General features: G+C 34.3%; 1 pseudogene; it reads right to left on the reverse strand.

The window, feature by feature from the left end:
* Positions 1 to 21,349, reverse strand: part of LOC121321958 — a 32,853-nt pseudogene that overhangs the window by 7,653 nt on the left and 3,851 nt on the right.

The raw sequence follows: 21,349 nt of genomic DNA on the forward strand, positions 1-21,349 counted from the left end.
ATCAATCAAATTTGAAGAAGACAGTGTCTCCCCTTCATCACGAACTTCAGTCAGTCTATGTTTTATCCCTGCTGCAAGTGGATACAAAGAAGTAGCCATATTGTTTTTCACTGCACTCAAATGTACTGTAGCCAGTTCGAATGACTTTAGTAGAGATAATATCTCAGCCATTAACTTCCACTGCTCAGACTTTTGGTCAAATCTGGGTTTGACAAAATAGCAATAACTGGCCATTTTAATTCAAGAAGGCATTCAAACATATAATAAACCGTGTTCTACCTTGTTGGTACATCCTGTACTAACTTGAGGGGTGCTTTTTCTGTGTTCAGCATTTCTGCTTGTTTCCTATTTAAAGCACTTGTTGCCACCTCACTCTTTTTAAAATGTACAACCGGTGTTCTTGCTGCTGCTACTAACGTATGGGCTCGTCGTACATCCTCCAAGCTTTTCTGAATGTAGAGATTTAAATTGTGCCCTGCACAGCTCCCACGCTACCAGAAAGTAACACAACACGCTGGCTTGCAGAAGTAAGACATTGCTCTGCACACTTTGGCCACATTGTCATGAACAAAAGCTTACTTTTGTAGCCATTTCAAACTCTGTGTTTATCTGACTGATCACTTCTGCTAAATTTACAGCTGTGTGTCTCTCGTGTTATTTTCGTGTCGCTAATACTTTTGACTCGAGTTCCCAGTTTTGCTTAATGTAAAGGCAAGTGACTGTTAAAAATGCTTCTTGTGCCATGCTTGTCCATACATCGGTAGTGATGGACATTGAATTACACTTAAATCCTGTCTAAGCTTTTCCTTTGCACAATCGTGATCCAGAGTAATGAATTTGCAGATTGTCTTTCGACAGGACATTTCATAGCCGGGAGCAAGATTCACAGTTAGATTTTTAAACATAGCTCCCTCTACTATACTAACAGGTCTGATATCTTGTGTGACAAAATTCACTATCTAGCTTGTTATTTATTTTGCTCTGACACTTTTTGGATCAACTTTCTTTCCAAAATAAGCTGTCACTGAAGGTGTTGCTTCCTTTTGTTTTTTAATTGTGTTCTCGCTGTTGTATTTTGCCGGGTGCTGTCTTACTAAATGATCCCGCAGGATGGTAATACTGCCACAGAGGCTCATTAAAACTCCACAAGCAACACATTTTACCTTTCCATTTTAAAAAACTTCCAAACATCTGACGGCATTATTTTAAATTAAAATCGTCAGTTTAACAACAAAATCTGATCCTGAAATGTGGCCTACCTCTAGTCTCTTCTCTAGGTTTTTTTTTTTTTTTTTTTTTTTTTTTTTTTTTTTTTGTGTCACGCTTACTCTGAAAACATACGTGCTGCATAGAGACTTTTTTTGATATCTGTATGAACATGCTATGTGTTTTACATTTTCAAAAAGAATACCATTTAGAACATTTCACAGTAGGTGCACAGTCAAGTCAGTATAAAATACAAATTAAACTTGAAATTCATTATACATACTGATTTTCATGCATCTTAGTCCCATAAAATGTGCAAAATTTCAAAACAACTTAATCTGCCTTAATAATTGTTTCTCTAGATGCTCCACTAACTCCATTAAAAAGTTAAATTGTACAATTATAAAATCTTAGAACTATGGACATTCATTATTGTTATATTTTTTACCAACTAATTTGTTAAATACATACAGTGACCTTCTTCCCTTGGAGCGCCTCTCAAATCTTGATTTGATCTGATGCTGGTCCAATGCTTTTCACTGACAAGTGTGGTCTGGTTTCTTGCAGTTGGCCGTTGCACATATCAAAAGCAATGATGTCACTGCCTTCCCTGACCACCTCGCCACAGATACAAAACACAGCAGAGTGGCGACTCCCGCAGTCCCACGGGCATGTCTGCACCTCAAACTCACAGGCCAGGCTCCTGAACAGCACAAACATTCCTGTCTGGGGGTTATCAAAACGCCTACAGGAGGAAGTCAAAGGCTGTTTAAAATGGGCAAATCTAGGTAACCTTTATCTCAAATTGACCTTTCACATAGTGTTCAAGAAACAAAAGGTACTTATAAACATGAAATAAGTGTAACATGTGAATGAACTGACAAGTCGCCCCCACATACTCTCGGATTATACTTTCAATTGGATAAACGGTTCTCCACTATGACAGTACAAACCGACAAACAGATCTTAATATACAAGGTATAATAATGCAGGTAATGCACATGAAAAAAAAAACAGATAACTTTAATCCTTTGTACACAAAAAAACTGCTTAGATATTTTAATAAGCACAATATTAAAAGTAATGCACTTGGTGTTGCATCGTGCCACCTGTTTAACATGTATCAGAAACTCTGTAGCTTGCTATTTAAAAAACAACATAAAACCCACACAGACGGATGTCCTTTAGAAATCTGTTTTTTTATATATATATATATTATAATATGGTCTTTGTATATATATATATATCTATATAGTATAATATATATCACAAATATATATAGTGTGTTGTAGATAAATAATAAGGTAAACTATATATATATATATATATATAGATATATATATATATATATATATATATATATATATATATATATACAGGATACTGGATATTGCTGATGTAAATTATGCCACAGAACTTGAATTATTAGATAAAGCTTTGAAAACTTTGAAAACTACATTTAAAATGAATTAAGATCACACAGAATGCTGCTTTCATGTCACTGTAATACATTCAAATTATAGTTCACACAAGCAACAGCTCCACTGCTATTTATCTGCACTCAGATGAAACTAATGGCTGCCAGTTGAAATTCAGTACAAATGAACTACTCCGTGCCTCACTTGCTATATTCGATATACAAACACCTATGTCACTTGCACATGTCAAAAAACATGTAGAAACCTGAATTAACATCACTTGAAAATTAAAACAGACTATAATACCCATAGCTAATGATACTGAACACATATAATTGATTTCAGTAACACAGTAATCTATTGGATAACTGAGTTTTATAGCAATCTGACTGGGTTTATTTTCTCCGAGGCTGCTTGGTATAAATATAATTTGGGCTGTTGATTTTACAAGCCACTAATCCATCAAAACCAATCACTTTAAGGGTGCTGTTAAGTGGTTTCTTAATTCAATCCACCTCTCAGATTACTGCCAAGGTTTCCATCGCTGCATTTAACTCAGCTGTAGGTCTGCTTAGGTAATGCTGACATAATGAGCTAGAACTGCAGCTGGTGTTTGATCACCAATAATACTGAAACCGAACAGGTATTGCAGTTCATCCACCCTGTTAGTTATACTGCATTTATTATTTATTGGTTTTGTTTTTTCAAGTTGCTTATTATTCATTATGCATTAAAAGTGAACTGAGCTGATTTTCTTGAAAAAATTAATTGACAAAAAAATGAGTAAATCAATGTTATTTTATAACTGCACAGTGACACCTAGCCAAGATATTCTAATGGATATCTTTAGCTAACCGGGGCTGTGTGCCTTCACAGGCTTTCATTGTTTGGACCTTCACTTCATTTAGGATCCTAGGGTTAACAGCCCTCTTCTTCAAAAGCGATTGAGATTGTATCTTTCATATGGCATAGGAAGTTCCTTCGCTAGCCTCATGCTGATTCCTAATCATAGTTTAAATGTTTCAAAAACATCCCATGCAATCGCAAATGGAACAGCTTTGTGGGATAAGTCCATGACATATGTATGTATGTGTGTAGGTTTTATACATTTAAGTTTCAAATAATAGATAATACAAATATATTACATTATATTTGACCATATATCTAGACAAAAAATGATCTAGACAAGATTCAGAACTGGGCAGACACGTGGCAAATGACATTTAATAGAGAAAAGTGTAAGGTACTGCACGCAGGAAATAAAAATGTACATTATAAATATCATATGGGAGATACTGAAATTGGAGAAGGAATCTATGAAAAAGACTCAGAAATGTCTTCATCTAGGCAATGTGGGGAAGCTATAAAAAAGGCTAACAAGATGCTCGGATACATTGAGAAAAGTGTTGAATTTAAATCAAGGGAAGTAATGTTAAAACTGTACAATGCACTAGTAAGACCTCATCTTGAATATTGTGTTCAGTTCTGGTCACCTCGCTATAAAAAAGATATTGCTGCTCTAGAAAGAGTGCAAAGAAGAGTGACCAGAATTATTCCGGGCTTAAAAGGCATGTCATATGCAGACAGGCTAAAAGAATTGAATCTGTTCAGTCTTGAACAAAGAAGACTACGTGGCGACCTAATTCAAGCATTCAAAATTCTAAAAGGTATTGACAGTGTCGACCCAAGGGACTTTTTCAGCCTGAAAAAAGAAACAAGGACCAGGGGTCACAAATGGAGATTAGACAAAGGGGCATTCAGAACAGAAAATAGGAGGCACTTTTTTACACAGAGAATTGTGAGGGTCTGGAATTAACTCCCCAGTAATGTTGTTGAAGCTGACACCCTGGGGTCCTTCAAGAAGTTGCTTGATGAGATTCTGGGATCAATAAGCTACTAACAACCAAACGAGCAAGATGGGCCGAATGACCTCCTCTCGTTTGTAAACTTTCTTATGTTCTTATGTTCTTATAATCCATTTTTAAAACTTCTTCCTGATAGTCTTTTGTTGCAATGAAATTTGTAGCACAATGCATTATCAATCCTCTGTTATGCTGCAGTCACCAATATTTAAATAAGATTCACATGCAGTGTTAAAATCGAGTTCAAGGATACTAATCTTTGACATAATTTGTCATGCTTTTTATGTAGCATATAAGTAATATATAGCTATCTTACTTAAACCAAATTTAGACAAATGAATAATAGAAACCATAACAAAGCAGTACCGTGCTTTACTCCCTTTGAATGTTTCAGCTTATTTGGCTATTCTGGAAATCATTACCATATCCATTAGCTTAAAATGAACTCCATCCATCTCCACAGAGGAGACAGTCTGAAGGGTCGTATCTCTTCTTATCTCCTCCTTCACATTCTGAGGCAAGTGCCGTGACCAAGCCACCACATAGCCCAAGGCTGGATCGGAAGACATGCTGCTATAGGTGCATTTCAGATGGACGCTGTTGCCAGCTCTGGGGTGATGACTGGCTTTGAAGAAAAAATAAAAAATATATTAAAAACATGTTAGCAATAAGCGATGAAGTATAGATGAATCATAGACTGTATAATATAAAGTATCATAGGCAGATTTTAAATGTGTGCACACCTGCACAACTTCAGGGTCAACTAATCAATACACAACATCAATCAATAACAAACAAAAACACACACCAAAAAAAAAAAAAAGAATAATCTGAAATGTAAGATTTGATAGGAAGAAGCATTGGTAACACTTTAGTTTAGTTATCTGTTATAAGTGACTATAAACAATATACTGTAAACAATAAACAGTACTGTTTTACAATGAGAACAAGTTTCTTCAGATACAAAAATAAATATATCAACTTAGTACTGCTATATTACAATATGACATTACAAAAATACTCTTAAATAAGATAGAAGGCAAACCAACCACCGAGAAAATGCTTAAATTAATATGTTGGCTGCCAAAGAAGAATTACATTCAGGTTGTCTTTCTTTCTTAAACATGAATACATTCTGACGGTCAAGCGAAAGAAGAAAACAATGAGCAACGGAAGAGCTACACAGTTACATGTGTTTAAAAAAAAAAAAAAAAAAAAACACTGAAAGTTTGCATAGACAATAGTTTCAATATTTAATTCCATGAGCACTTTGGTGCATCTTTGCTGAAAACATCAAAAGCAAACACTTCATTGTAAAACATCTTACACTTTTACACTATTTATCATAATTATGAAGGTATACATGACTTTAGATTTGGGGCTGAACATGGTTTATTGGTGAGTTATAAAAAGTATACTTTATATACATTTATAATTATGAAATCGAATTGTGCATCACTTTAGTTTAGGGGTTGCAAAATATGTTATTCATATCTTATAAACTGTTAAGAGTAAAGAGTATAATAGGGAACTTGACAGCATGTCTGATATACTTTCTATATAGTTATGTTTTAGATTAGTGATCCCTATTTTGCAAACCCTATGAAGTTTTCATAGGGGTTACACAATACTGTATTGCTATCTTATAAATAAAAGAGGCTAATCGGAAAATATTTTACCAGAGAGGTTTTTAATGACAACAGAGAAGGTGACTGTCACCAGTGTAGTGAAGGCTAAACAAACTGTGTTTTAAGGGTATTGATGAACCTTTAAGATCACAACATGAGGTATATTTTGAAGAATCTATAAATGCATGATTAAGAAGTTGAGTGATATTATCAAGGCTGGATGGTCAATTGGAAAATAATTTAAAATATTAGCAGTGGAAAGCTTTGTGTTTTATAATAAAGTAAAAATGTTTCTAGCCATGACGTATGTTCTACGGGTTGCTAAAATGTGTCATTGTCATTCTAAGATTATGTTCTGAGAAACACAATTATTGTTAATGGCAATGCTTAATTTACATCAGCAGATACTGAATCAGAAAAAGTAGTATAAAAACAAGCTACATAAGGCTGTATTTTTTCATAGATGTCATCAATCAATAATTTTTTTTAAAAAGTGCCCTTTTCAGATTGCAGCTATGGGAACAAATTATATATAAAGGAAGGGAACCAAAGTGCATTGTGGTGTACTTTAAAATAGTGAATGAAAGGATCTTACCCACTAGATGATCCACATATATATATACATATATATAGTTATATATATATATATATATATATATATATATAATATATATATATATATATATATATATGACATCGAATTATTTCATTAAATATCTTAACCTACGCTATTGGATGTATTATCCTATGAATATAATATATAATATATTATTATTATATATTTTAAGATACTGTAAAAAATTCTATAAATTGACCTCGAAATTTTCACAAGATATTGGATTACTGTAAAAGACATGTTCTATAACATCATACATACGTTTAAATGTACATTGTAATGTAGTATGTATGACAATATAGATAACATTAACGATCATATTGATCAATGATACATATATATATATATATATCTATATATATATATATTATATATATATATTATATATATATATATGATATGTACTTTTACGTCACGTAACGAAATGTCTTACGCAGGAACAAGTTCAACTTAGTATACCCCCAGGGTGGTGCATTTACATATATGCTTTCATCTTACTACTCCTCCTTAATAGTTGTTAATACTCCACTGCTAGGAGCATCTTTGTCATAGTTTACAGACTAACATGCCACTATAACATCTGCCAATCCATAACCCTTATAGTTCTTCTGTGCTGTTTGACACTTTCACAACAGGGGAGTGTGGCATGAATTAAATGCTGAGGGATGATTGGCAGCAGTGACATTTCTTAGCTGCCACCAACACTCCATGCACTCAAATCAACAGCAAGGATAGAGCACCAGTAAGACTCTAGGTAATCTCGACTTTGGGTAACTCATTTCAAATCAGCTCATTCAGTGAAAAGAAAACCTTCATGAATATTCTATCAGTTAATTAGTATGTGGCACTGAGATTCGAAAATAATTGCACTGATTATCAAGTTTCTGCCTTCCCTTTGGAGAAAATGTGACATTTTTCTAAGCATCTAACTAATGTAGTGTTGAACATTAAATCTGTCTCAAACTGGCAATCTAGAATGTGTTTTATTAGGGACTAGTACAGTGTTCGTCGCAAGGAGAAACCATTTTGTAAAAAAAAATTAAATAGAGGCAAACAATATGTGGGCCCATTAATGTGCAGTTCTTCATTATCCTTACCTTCTGCACAGTAGCCCATGCATCCCTGAGTTGGTTGTAAAAAATAAACAAAGAACTTCACAGTTTCTCACAGAGACTGGAATTCTAAACAAACAGCAGTCTTTGGTGCTTCCCAGGAAGAACTGCCATGTGGCGCAGGCTGACAACTGCTTCACGTCCCCAAGGCGAGGCAGGGAGCCCTCTTTCAACGAAAGCCACACAGGAGCTTGGGTTCTGCACTTGTTCATCTGAGAAGCAGTACACATGAACAGTTCCTCCGCTTGCCATTCAGTTTCAAAAGTTAAAGCACAGATAAACTACTAAGAACTTAAAATTTGTTTACTTTTCTGGACTTAAATTATATTTATTTTTCATGTGATCTTTTATGACAGTAAAGAGAGAAAACTCTTAATTTGTATAGCAAATTACTGGACGCCACAGTTCTTTCTAAGGTCAACGACCTGTGTACATCAGCCCAATGCATAGGCATGAAGAGCTTCCTTTCCCTTTAAAATACTCCTGTGACCACCCATCCCTACAAAGTATTTATAATATATATATATATATATATATATATATATATATATATATATATATATATATATATATGATATATATATATATTATATATATATATTCGTTGATATTTAAGATTAATTTTAAACAATTTACATGTTAATAATCAATTAATTAGTAATAATTTATTTGCGACACATATAACAATTAATTAGTCCAAAAATCTATTCTCAGGTGTCATTTACACAGCACATTTGAGTTACAATAAAGAATGAGAATCTTAAATTACCCTTACAAATTGGAGAAAAGCAATACTTTGTTTTGCAGCTTGAATGCTTTGCTAGCATGTAATGGAACAGTGTTTAAAGATGGGTGAAACAACATCCCTGCTCTGGAAAATAACAGAGATTTTTATTGTACACAAAGTAGACAGGATTTGCAATCAGCATTTCATTTTGAAGAACTAAAACATTGCAACAAGACTAATGGGAGTGGAGCAGAGATGTATTTATACAAGATTATACAAGGATGAAATGTGATTTTCTGGAATATTGTCAACAGTTCACTGTAAAAATGCTGGTACAGTGATTGGATCTCTGCCTTTCAGGCAAGTTGATGGAAATGTCAACTTTCACAACAGGCGCTTGAAAACCGTTTGATACGGTGCGCCTTCAGCTAACCCTGAAGCCAACATTGACATGTGAGGTTTCTGCTTTGAGCTCTTCCCAGCAAGGGTCACAAAAGGCAACAATGTCTGACTGCAACACTGAGGATTCACTGCTGCAAAAAGAGACTAAGGCTAGAACCCATATTTCTAAGTATAACCTTTTACTCCTTTGTCACTTTGTCTGACAGAACAGCGTTTACCTTTCTGTTTCTATATACTAAGCATGGCCAAATGGTGACAAGTTGTTTTTACAGTTTGTCTTACTGGCAATTATAACAGTGAATTTGTATTATGTTGCACTTCAACTACTTCAATAGCTATAAATCAAGAACAACAACAAATCATCCACCTGTGTACTCTCTCTCTCGTATGCTCTACTCCTGTTTTTTCACCTGTCTGGGAAAGTGTGTGTTACAAAAATGTTGCTGTAAAGGGCCAATCCCTTCAGCAGGGTCATGGGACATTGATCTGTGTAAAAGGCTGTCTTTAGTAAACTTGCATGTCCATTGTAAACAATGCACTTGACCCACATACTGTAGACCACAGAACAGGAGTACTTCCAGTCCCGCTCTTTGTTCCATCTATTTTCTAAACTGTTTAATCAAACCAATTAAGCCTCCACACAGACCCAGTCAGAAGTTATTTATGTATTTAGTCCTCCAGGACTGCAGAATTCCCAACCAGTTATTTTGGCACAATGTTTGTACATTGCAGTATAAGGAGTATTAAAACACCCAGTCTGAAACTGCAACAGTTTGCTGTAAAACATTTAAATTGAACCTGGGCCTCTAAATAGCTCCCCACAGATGTTTGGTCTTTTAGCTTTTACATTGACAAATGTTCGGACTTGTCCATTCCCAAGTGCTTAAGCCTTGTTTTAATGCTGCTTGAGTCTTTTAGTTTTGCTTGTAATTCTTTGTAATGGCAGCCCAGCAAAGTGGCATGATTTCTCAAGACAGTAATCAATAATCAAAGTTAGTCTACAGCTTTGCTTTGGTTTTGTCCCCTTTGGCTTCATTACATTTGGTTTGTTATACACCAGGAAACAGGGGAGGGTATCTGGAGGGGTGATAACCAGGCAGATTGCAGACAGTATTATGAACTGATATATACCGGTACTGTAAACATCGTTTTATAGGCCAAACTGGCGTAAAAGTCACTCCCTCCTTTCTGAGACTTCAATTTTAGGACAATTTTTATGTTTAAAATACATTTAATTAACAGAGCATAAAATCAAGTTATACATCCCACATCACAGCTGTATTGAACTATTTTATTTTAGCTTATCAAGTACCCAAACAAGTTCAAGAACATACTGTATCTTCTTTGCTTTACTGAACATTTCTTTCCAAAACCATACTTAGACAACAGTTCCAGCTTCATTGGCTTTTACAAATTAGTTGTACTAATTCAATTTAAAAGAAAAGTATTAAACAGTGCTGCTTGCATCAATTAAAGCAACCTACAGTGCACCATCTAATAACCTGTACACCAAGAATTTTAGTGTTGCATACATTGCAATACAATGGAATTCATTCCAGCTGTACAAATAAATGAATTGTGTTTTGTTAATCAGAACCGTAACCACACACATACTTTACAAGTGTGCCGCTGCGTTGTACTGAAATTTAGAACAAGTTACAGTGTGTATTAAAGTAATTCAAAGTACTGTACTCCATTTAAACAAAATGTTTTCTACATCATAAACACGTTCCTCCTCTATCAGCTTGTTTTTATTTCATCATATTTAAATTTGTATTTGCTTCCTCGCTAGTCATGTACTGTTTTTTCAGTATTGCTATTGCCATGCATTTCGGCAAATTCACACAATTTCAAACCTACTGTGTAGCATTTTTGTTTTTTGTCTAACTTTCCTACTTTATTCAGACTCAAAGACAGACACCTGCATTTTTACAGTGTTGCAGTTACAACAAACAGAAGACTTGATAAGTTTACTTGGCTTTCTAACAAATAGCTGTTTGCTACAAATCCCAGGGGCATGTTTAGTCTGAAAATTGATAAATCAATGGCTCGGGAGGGTAGGAATAAGGAAATTCATAGAGATTGACAGCTCTTGTGTTAACAGCGAAGCAACATAGCTATGACATTTTCATATTCCGAAGTAACTATTTTTTGGTAACTATTTTTTCCACGTACTCGCGTCTGGGTCGAGAGGAGGTGTCAAGAGTCTGAAAGCTTAAGTTTAACGTTTAAAATAACTAAGGGTATTGAGAAGTGGTTTTGTGTTTCTACCCAGCAAAATGACCTTAATGCCATAGATCCTGAAAAAGAATCAGGTTGTTGACAGTTAAGTTTATGTGAGCCATAACTGTGGCTGTAGTAATCCCATTGTGGCACTGGTACAGTAGTTTAATATTTGACAAACACCTTTAAACATGGAAAACATGATTTTAAGTTCAGGTTCATTGTGGTTTATATTATACTGGTATTCTACCTCTGTTTTGTGAACCTTTTATTTTATTTTATTTTTTTACTATCCTGTCACACCAGTTAGCTTTTAGATTAATTTCCAAGTAGCTGTAAAACAATAAATACTTTTCTCAAGTCAAGGGTTTCTTCTAGTTAACCAGTTTAAAAATTCAATAATTAGAATCATAAATCACCCAATTAATCTGAAGGGAGCTGTTCTCTTAACCTTCTGTATGTTCAAGAAGGTAATTAGCATATTTCCACTGTCATAACTAATGCACTGCACATAATCTGTAGTATGTTTTGTATTTTCACATACTCTCACATTGGCTTTCATGACCAAGACTGTAACATGGTCTTCAATTTTTTTGATACTGTGTAAGTATATTGACGAAACATGGATCTAGTTTATTTGCCAAGCAAATGAATTCCTTCTAGTCATCAACACAACATCTGTAATAAGTATGTACAGTGAAACCTTGCAATTAAAGCCACTTAAGTGACAAACAAAATGTGTCTTTAATAGGGAGCCTTGGATGATTTGGGAGATGAGTTTGTAAAAAGCACAAAAGGAATAGCTCAGAAATACTCATTGCCTTACACTATGAAAACCTTTAAATCACATTGCAGGTGAGAGGGGATAGAAGATGGAGAAGGGAAGAGTAGACTCATTTTATGCATTACTGTCAGCACAGGTAGTGTAAACAGCTGATGGCCGCAAGGATAAGGTTTGGTGCCAGCTCTTGTCATACAAACACAGCACCTGCAATAAATGTCTACTTCAATGGCATGCAAGAAATTCTATACAGTGTAATGTAATTCTGATGGACCAGTGAAGTGAACAATAAAGACATGAGACAGCCCTCTGATTTACTATTATGTGAATGGATTGTGAATAAATGATATATAGTGTAGAACACACGCTATTCAACTTCCACGTATGGCATAGTAAACATTACATTTAATAGTTTATGTTCCAACTTTGATGCTTAAGAAATACATAGATACAAACTACATTGGCTTTTCATCCTCACATTGGGTTATGTTCCTCTTGAAGATAAGAAATTGTTTTGGTGGGAGGGGAAAGGTGTTGGATTGATACTCTGGAATATATTAGCTTTATTATATATTATATATTACATGGCAAGTGTAATCTCTCTGCCACTCATCTTCATTGGGATTCCAAATCCTGTTATCCTGGTACAGTTTGAATAAACCAACATTGATGTCATAGAGCCAAACTCAAAGCGGAAGCATCAATCCATGTCTTTGAATACGGTCATTATTATTAAGACTGCTGTGTAACTGATGGCAACAGGGATAAACTTGAGCTTACAATATTACAACAATCTTATAGTATATGTTAGGGCTTCATTGCTACAAAGATGTAAATTATTCATCTGGCATCAGTTCAAATCAAACTTAAGTGATGGAATGTTTTGGGTTATTCTGCATATGTTTAAATATCATCTTACATTTTACATTCTGTTTGATCTTCTCAAGAATTTTGTTCAAAGCTGCAGACAGCATCCTAGAAAACAGGATGAAAAGGCACAGTAGGAACTGTACTGAAAATAAAATGGTAGCAATAAAATAAAAATGACTTTGAGGTTTTAATTAAACATGAATCATTTATGAAAAGCTTTTTTATAGGCTCCTCCCCCCAATCTGACAGAAGAATGTCTGGCACCTGATTAAAACATTGAAGAAAGTAACACTGTATAACAAACTGAACAATTTTATTTTAAAAAGCTTGGACATTTAAAAATATGAATATAGTAAACAGTCTTAAATGTTTTTGTTATGGCTTGTTCAATTTGTGCTTTACTACTTGTTCATTCTGTTATTATCAGTGAAAGGTACATATATGTTGATATATTATATTCCCCTCATATCCACAGGGGTAGTGTTGAAGGGGCAGGTTAACAGTGTGCATTTCAGTAGCTAAGGTAACCAATATAATAACATCCATAGAAAATAGCTCTTTAAGTGATAGGACAAATACATTAACCTCTCACTCTAACAATCATCTTCATTCAGTTTTTCCAATTAGGGTAAAAAAAAAATGATTGGCATACAATGCAATGTCAAGCAGAAAACCAGTAACCATGGCAATAATGCTGTTTGTGCTATTCAAGAATAATGAGCCACTTAAAGTGGCTTGTGTGAGAAGGTTTATTTTCAGGTGAAGATCATATTGCAGCATGAAACCACAGGTCATAACTTTGACAAGATGGATTTGAAAGCCCATTTTATCCACAATAAATTAGTTTCAAAATAGAGACACTGACAGAGGGTAGATTCTTAATTTTGTTATGACATGGAATGTGTCAGTTATTTTTAATTATATTCCTATCATGTTTATTGCATTATTATTTAATATACATTAAAACAACTAATATACCCATGATCCAGAAAAAAAATAGCTAAAGTATCAACTATAAACAATAGTTTGCACACCCAAAAGTATCAACAGTCTATACCACGAATGAGAATCACCCATTGCTTCCACCAGAGCAAGCTGGTCCAATGAACTGGTTTTGTAAGCTGTATGGATGACAACACAAGCAACACATAGCGTGCTATAAAATGGTTACAATTAGCATTTACATTAATAATTAACATAAATGTATTTTCAAGTTTAATTTAATGTAATTGACCAACTAGAGGTTCAGGTTAACATGATTGAGTAAACATGACAGCTAAAGAGGTCGGGGTAGAAGTGTTAATCAGGCAATTAAGCCAGATTTATAAATGCACAGGTGTGGGGATTAAGCAAAAACCTAAATGATGGGTCAAGGCGAGACTACCATGTATAACTGTTTGCTTTGTGCATGCTGCAAAAAGCAGAAGCAAAGTTAGTTGTCTAGAGCTATTGCCAGTTTGCTTTCCAAACCTCTTGGCTTTCAGGATGGGCTTCATCAAACAGTTGCACAAGTTGGATTAAAAATAATATCACCTCAAACAAGCATTTACAAAGTCAAGGCCTGTGTTACTGTATATCCATAGAAAGATAGATTATCAACTTCTCAGCTTCAGCAGCACCATCCAACAATTGGACTGTGCCCTGATAATTTAAACCATGGTTTTTCAAAGTTATACACTGTTGTCTCGACTGCCCTCATCTTACTGGGAAAAAGACAAAAAGGCCACTCCAATAGGAACTAGACAAGCTTACAGTAGATGAGCCGAATGGCCTCCTCTCATTTGAAAATGTTCTCATGTTCTTGTTTTGTTTATATTCTTATTGATTTAAATGTTTTGCATGTTATATAATATAGTCTTTTTGAATCTAAGTGAGTTCTTAATTCTTTCTTTATTTTTGGTTCTGTTTTGCAACAAACAATAAAAATAAAACCTAATTATTTACTTTTGCATGAAACTTTGAGGCATATGTATTTTAGTTTTCTACTTAGTTTAACTGTACGCAGATAACAACCAAGCCCATTTTCTGGTGAGTCTCACTTTTTCATCGGTGTGTTTATGTAACTGTGCTTGATGTTTCAATCAAGGAAACACTGCAGATGTACATAAGCGTAACATCACTAATCAGAATGACCCTTCGTGTTTCCTTGCTGATTCTTCTGGTTTTTCTTGGAGGCAAGCTATGCAAGGCTTAAACTTAGTTTAGGCAAATCAGGAATATAATCTGTACAAAACTACAATATACAGCCTTTGATTTTCAGCTCTGAATTCAACTGCCCTAAAGGTACATTTCAGGTTTTCAGCAAACACATTTTCTTCTTTTTCTTTCATAACTATATTGTAGTTTTCTACCTCTTCAAAAAATGCAAGAATGTGACTGTTTGACTTCTAGCAAACCAGTTTCTGAGAAAGGTAACTTGTGTACATGCAAACACGTTTTAATGGAAAATAATTTAAAAAAAAAAAGTTCTGATGAGTGCACAGAAAGCTAAATTAAAGATTTGGAAACAGCAAATCATATTTTTGCATATAAATGAAAAATACTGTTGGACACAAACTCTTAAAAGGATATCTATTTGGTTGCTTCTCATTTAAGTGTGAAAAGAGAAAGACCATTATAATTACTTTTTTCCTTCATGAGACTGGCACCACAATTACAGTGCTTTTGAAAAGGGCTGTAAAGTACAGCACATTTTTACATCAGAAGACATAAGGCATCTCTAAGGATACAGGCCACTGAGCTATTTTCCAAATTTACTGTACTGTAAAATTACTTTTGAACTCTCACTAACCCAGCTATTAATAAAGCTATTAAACTGGAATATGAAACTACTGTATAGGTATTTTCCAGCTGTTCCATGGATCTCTATTTGAACTGGGGTGAAACAACATTTTTTAAAATTTGTTAGTCATAAAAACAAAGTGTTTTAGTGAGAAAGTTAACAAAAAATGGTTAAAAGTATATTTCCCGTGGATCAAAATACCATGGAAATCAGATAAGCAGCTTTTACACTGGGGAATAGCACACAGCAAATCATTTCAACTGGGTCAGCATAGTGTAGTTGGTATACATATATCATATATATGTGCACCAGATTATTATTTTTTAAATCGATACACATAGAATACATTTTAAAAAGGTATATTACAGATACAACCTCACTGTTCCAATAAACATACACAGACAATAAGACAGCAACTACTGTATAATCGCTTTTGTGGCTTAGTCAATTCTAAAACAGCTGCCTTGGGAATGTGTTCTGAAATGTCAGTATTTCTACACCTGGAAGTAAAACCGGAAATGTAAACTTTAAAATGTTTAAATTCTCAGTTGCAAATAATAAAACAAGGGTAAGTCCTACTGTATAATCCTTTTGAATAACTATTGATTCCTCCTGAGGTTCAATAAAGATACTCTGATACATATATTGTATGGTTTCAGTTGTGGAATATATAAGCAATAAGGCACGACAGGGTGTGGGATATACTCTAATAACGCCCCGGGTACGTTATAAGTCAGGAGGCGAAGCGTACTGCCTATTTTCATCATGACACAGCAAAAATGAGTCTGCCTTTATTTTAAATTATGCAGACCCTTCCTCACAAGACCTGCAATAGTATCAGATGAGAGTGCGTTTTTTTTTTTTTTTTTTAATCATCCTTTGTTATTCGGGGTAGTAACAGGAGGTATCCATAACAGATTTGTGCTACAGCTTCACAGTGGCGAGAAAGACGTTATTTGCATGGAATACCCGATTACTTATCAAACTGACTGCAATTTACAGCTTGGTAACGTGGAGAACTACTGGACCAGTGTTAAGAAACAATTTTAAACAATGCAGGACACAGCAGAAAACATGATACCATCGTACCTGGACACATTTAAAAGGTATGGCAGGAACTGTCGAGATGAATTTATAAATGTTCAGCATCAGATCACACTGCTGCGAAGGGGGTGTGTCCAGTGGCAGTAAGCAGGTAGACTGAAGAACGGACAGTGGGAACAACTGCAACAAAACACCTTTTAACCCCAAAGTCTCTTTTAAGAGGGAACCAAATATTTTGTGAAAAGCTGAAAGTTTAAAAGATATTTTTTAAACTATTTATTTTCAAAATGGGATAGGGAAACTCCGTAGTTCAGGGAGAAGGAACAGAGCGATCAGAATGGCGAGTTTTGAATTTATTTGAATATTTACTTTTGCTTTTCTTTCACTACTTTAATAATTGGTGTCCGGTTCATATTAATTTAATATCTCATGTACACTTCGGTTTCCCAAAAGTTCATCATTTACAACATTACTAATCATGTTATATTTATTTATGTATTTATTTATTTTAATGCTATTTGTCTTCCCAGTGCAGCCATGACAGTTTGTCTTTATAATCGAACACTGTAAAAGAGATTGGGTTTATATCAAATACTGTAAACGAATACCAGTATATGACTAGCTTCACACCAGACTCACAAATAACTGTGACATGATTTTGTTTTACAGTATTGCTGGCTACCTTCATCGAAGTTCATTTCTCAGTTTTCTTTATATTATCTTTATTGTGTAACTGTGATTGTGGCACCGATAATGTATAAACAGCATGCAATACAACAACAGAATGGTAATACAACACATATCTGATTTCTAACAAAAAAGGGCTGACATGTCTCAGGAGAGCAAATTCAGTAATCACAGTCAATAGCCTGACAACTGTTCTATGCCAATAGTACATTCAAATGACAAGGGTTACATTAAAAAAAAAAAAAAAAAAAAAAAAAAAAAAAAAGTGTATAAGTGGGACCATAGAAACTCCCACAATTGATACTCATCTGGTAGACAGAAATAAACTAATCAAGTTATAGTATTTAAGAATAAAAAAATCTTAAACAGTTTACATGGTATGTCAATGAAAATGGCTTTAACATGTGAAAGCATGATTTTATGCATCGCATTAACATCGTATTAGCATTGTTTTTGATATAAGAAAATATTTGCATATAGAGATTCCTACCTGGAATCTTACGTTCCATCAGGCTTATGTCACAAATTATGAAAAATGACCAATAACTTGTTGTTACTTAATTTGTACAGTATTGCATTTAGAGTAGAGGCAATGTTTACTGTGCGATTTAATCATGAATCACCCACAAGCCTGCTTCCACATTATAGTGCAGTGTGATTGAAAATGACAAGATATTGTCTAATATTCAGGTGTGAGATGTATTAAAAATTTAAGTGGATCTGTCAAGAGCCTAAGGTTAGGTTCGTGGAGGATTCTGTCACCCAAAGCTATTCATATGTCTTTAGTGACATGTGCTGTGTGGTTATGAAATCAGCAGACAATTGAACAAGGATAATTGGAAGGTGAAGGCACTGTATATGACAGCAACTTTTAAATATGGATGAATTTTTTCTCTGAGAAGGGTTCTATCATCAAAACAATGTTAATAACTCCAGACAGGGACATAATCAAGAGGCATTCTTTAAACTGGTATCAATGTTTGTTTGTTTTTGTTCTCTCCATAGCAACATTGCAATGTATAATATACAGTTCTGGATAAGATACCAGTTCTGGTTTCCAAATACCCTAATTGCAGAATCACAGTATCAGCACTGATGTTAGTCTGATAAATTACAAACCTCCCTCTTTGAAATTGTCACAGTATTTGCAGCAAAGATTGAATCGGCAGTGGTTTATAATAGATAGTATAAATAAAGAGAAACTTAACAGCAGAGTATTATCCATGAGTTGCTTACATTTGCAAATGTGTCTAATCCGTATCTTTAGTGTCTAGACTAATTCGTAGAGAATCTTATAAATGTCCTATGCAATTAAAACAAGAACTCTGCACCCAAACCACAGTGACTAGTTATAGTAGTGTTTGGCATGTTCAAAAGGTTCAACTTTTTTTTTTTTTTACATAATCATGATAACATAATTAGCAAAGTAACATAATTAAAAGGCAGGATAATGGTTTTTCAAATCTTTGCTTTTTTAGATAAAGGCTAACAAGAGGTCAAAGTTAAGAAGCTAGTATTTGAGCCTCTCAAATCCAAAGGAGCGAACTGTCATTTCCTTTCCTAAAAGGCAATTAAAATCCTTTACACTTGTATGTCCAAGGGTCTTCAACCCAACAGGTTTCCTGTACTGTTTACATTTTTGGCACAAAAAAGAATAATGAATCTTGGGTTTAAATATTGGGATATTTGGCATTAATCTTGTAAATAGGTGTATTGTATTATTCCTTATTCCACTAGCTGCTTACAGTGTTTGCAATAGATATAAACTGAGTTGTGTCCCACATTCTTTAGCATAAGCTAATAGCTTGTACATGCACTTGCTGTTTTGTTTTACAACATTAGTTAATTGCATTATGCTCTGATTATCAGAACATACAGTAATATGCAACTGGGTTCAGAAGCTGAGAAGCTGCTACTCAACCCTAGTTGCCAGCCATATGTAACACAGGCTAGAGCAGTCCGATTCCCTACATTGGTAATCAACAGCACCATCTAGTGAAAACTCACTGTGGATCCAGTTTATACAGTCATTACTAGAGAAAAGGCAATAGAAATGGAAGAATGTTATTGTAAGTGCTGGTATGGGGCCTGTCTAGCTGCTTGTATTGTTAATTATATAAAAAGGTGCTTTATGACTAAACATTATTAATGTATGCAATATATTACAAGATAACTAAAGTACATGCTTAACTACATGATACATAAGTTGCTTGTATAATTGAAGGACTTTGACAACAAATAAACCTAATTATTGTCTTAATGTGCAATCGTGGCCTTCAATCTGCAGTCTGTTGAATTGAGCCACTGACTGTAATCAGTTTCTCAGTGTTTGAGCTGTAATTGTATTGTCTGCCTCTGGACACTTTTTAAATCATAAACACTGTACAATCAGTTTCAGTAGATGCCTGGTGAAATGCGTGCTGTACTGTAGCCGTTCTTCTCCATATCAAACCTGAAATAACTGTTTTTGCGATATGTATAATTTTCCCCATATACTACAGGCACTGCTACACATAGCTGTAAAACAGTTAAGAAAATACGGAAATGCTCGTATTTCCACCCCACGTGACTTTAGGTTGACATGCCTGTGCATTTTGCTGCTAACTGGAGGTACTTTGTACCTGCAGACCAATAATGTTACACTGCATGATGAATGACTAAATTAAAAAAAATAAAATGATAAAATATATATAAAAATGATATAAAAAAAAATAAAATGACACTTAATCAGTTTGCTGTCCTTTACCAAATGCCAGGGTATTGGTTTATTCACTAGCCCCTACTTAACCACCAAATACTGTATGCAGATATACTAAACTACTAAATATACTGTACTGTATATGATGATAATCACTTCAAATTCCATGTTAAATAAGGGTCACCGATCATAGACATTTTAATGATCACCTCAGGATTATGTGGCCTTTGGTAAAAATTCATAGAAATCTAAACAGTGTGTGTATGTAACTAATTTCCTTGTTAAGCAGACTGTTTTTTACCAAGTAAATGTACTCTTTCCAGAACAATAAAACCTTGATCGCTGTAGACATGGTTGTGCATAATCTATATCTTGGAGCTACTTTCTGTCACTAAGATTTCTGATGACAAGGGACTGTTCTTGTTTTCTCTTTTCACTCTGCCAGCTTCAAATTCACAGGGAAAACATTCTCAGCAGGTGATGAAAGAAAAATGTCTCCTTGTGAAGCGTTAACTGCTTTCTGATGTCCTCAGACAAGATGAACCATTAAGATAACTACCAGCAATGCATCATTGTACGGTGAATGGGACTGTATTACAAGATCTTTTTAACTAGAAAGAAAAATAAAAACCAATAATGTTTCTGTAATGGGTAGCTTCCATCACAAAAGAGTTAATTATTTTACACAAGGTGTTAAAGATACCATTTAAAAACAACAAAAAAATAAACACTACAGTGTGTATCTGAATACCAAAGGGTGTAAACCAAAACTTATTTACATTTTGGAAACATGAGAGAGAATACAGACCTCACATTCAATTGGACTTATTGTTTGAGATTGGAACATTTTGAGTGTCATATTTGGATGGGTTTCCACAACTGCTAAAGAGGTAAACCGCTAGAGAAAGCAAACTTTACCGCAATGGCACAATGCAGTTTATTAAGGTATATCTTGTAGAACACCCTCCAGGTAGTTTTGGCTTACACAAGGAACATTAACTAGCACATAAAAATAATGACCTAAAAGGAAGGCACAACTGTGCCAAACAGTACATTAAAAACAGAGAACAAAACCAAATTAAACAACAAACGACTCAGAGAAATCTGCAAAATAAAAGCCCAATATTTTGCCCAAAGGCCAAAAATGTTATTAGAAAGTCCCATATTTTAAGGATGGATAAAAATAAAAAAAGTATTGTATTATTATGCATCAGTACTTTCATCGTGGCTTTAACAGGCTAGGTTTTTTAACTGCAGGTTTTATTTCTTTATTTACCTTCTTAATACATACAG

The sequence above is a fragment of the Polyodon spathula genome, chromosome 10 (assembly GCF_017654505.1).
Source record: "Polyodon spathula isolate WHYD16114869_AA chromosome 10, ASM1765450v1, whole genome shotgun sequence".
Classification (NCBI taxonomy): domain Eukaryota; kingdom Metazoa; phylum Chordata; class Actinopteri; order Acipenseriformes; family Polyodontidae; genus Polyodon; species Polyodon spathula.